Source organism: Apis dorsata, unplaced genomic scaffold (genome assembly GCF_000469605.1).
Source record: "Apis dorsata unplaced genomic scaffold, Apis dorsata 1.3 scaffold_527, whole genome shotgun sequence".
Taxonomy (NCBI): Eukaryota; Metazoa; Arthropoda; class Insecta; order Hymenoptera; family Apidae; genus Apis; species Apis dorsata.
In genome coordinates this window covers 101,685-103,573 of record NW_006263750.1, presented here as the reverse complement: position 1 = coordinate 103,573, position 1,889 = coordinate 101,685, and positions in this window count along the sequence as shown.

The window sequence follows — 1,889 nt, the reverse complement described above, 5'->3', positions numbered from 1 at the left end:
TGTAAGGGATATTGTACTTTAAAATATATTTATATATCTATATATATATATATATATATATATATATTATATATATACGTACGCATAATTTAGTATTCATTGTACATGTATAAGTTCAGAGATATATGATTATTATTATAATTTATTTTTATATGCTTAAGATAACTAAATCCGTGTTCTATAATGTTGCTTAGTGCCATGTACGCAGGTTTTTTTCTCGATCGTGTACAGAAATGGCACTGATAAATCATCTTTCGAAATACGAAAGAAGGATATGTATGTAGGTACCTTACCTTATAATAACAAAGAAATAATATTATTAAGAATCGCCGTAGAAAATCGACGAAGAAATATGGGTTGAAAGCACATATACTGGCTACATATACTATTGGCATATTTGTTAGAAATAATTCCTTTCTCTCTTTCTTTTCCTACTATATGTGCTTCCAATTCAAATAAATATAATATTTTCATTTGACTTTAAAGTATAATGTTATGAGTGGACACGAATGCCTGTTGAGAGTGCAAGGATAATGTATTGTTTTTCGAATTAGCTTGATAGCTTTAGTACATATACACATCGTTGCATTGATTTTTAACAACCGTTACAATCAATAGATTATAGATTAAAAAATAACTATTGTACAAAAATATTGTTGGTTCCAACAAATGGTGCACATTATGTAAACGTTAAATGTAGAAATTTCAGTCACGCTTATCTTGATGCTCTGTATATGACAATCCTTACTTTTGTATAGCGTTCGTTGCATTTATTCATTTAATAATAAATTCGTTGCATAAGTTCAAACACATTACAAATACTTTCTCAAAATTTTTTATAGGAGAGCACTTTTTTAAATTTTCAGTAATGTATATTAGATTAATTTTATGTCTCTATTTTATTAACTTAAGATTTAGATTATTATTTAAATTATTTTTCTGTACCTCAAAGAATCGATTAAAAATGTTATACAAGGATACTTTTCTAATAATATATTAACCATTGGTAGCCAAGAGAACATATCAACAGTCGATTATATTGTTAATTATGAATAGTATTACCATCTGTTGTTACGACACAAATAATAAAATTAAAAAAATTTTATCACAGATAAAATATAAAATAGACGTGAAATTTTATGGGATATTATAATAATAATGTGAAATGTTGACTTTGAAAAAAAAAATCAGAACATTTTCTACATCTTTTAACATATCTGATAAATTTATATGTATATAATATTATTTCCTTAATTATTAAAAATGTAAGAAAAACTTTTGTTATAAAAATTGTTTAATTTACTAAAAGAAATTTAATTTTAATTTGATTTTTTTTTCTAAATTTAATTCTAATATTGATATTCTAGCAATCAATATGAGATCTATGTAAATAATCTAGAATTATATTTTTAAAACACAATGTCACAATAGGTATCAATCAAATAAAAGGCTAAATTTGAAAATAAATACTTCCTATCAATATTTTATATTTTCACCATCATGAAAATATAAAATAATTGATAGTTTAAAAATTTAAATAAAAAAAATATATGTCACAAAGAATCAAATCATTTTATCTATTTACACAAAAATAAATCCTATAAAAAACCTAGAGATCCTACCTAGAAAAAATTAATCCTACCTAGAGAAAAACTAAAAAATCTGTTTATAAATTTTGCCTATATAATCTATATATGATAAAGAATAAAAAATATATGGAATATAAATGTAAACTTAGAATATTCTTGAAAAAAATTTGAAAAAACTTGAAAAAACTAGAAAATTTTTTAAATGGCAAAACTAGATTAAAATGTGATCTTTTCTTACATCATTAATTCAAATTAAAATTTATCATAATACTAAAAAAAATCTGCGACTTATTATTGAAT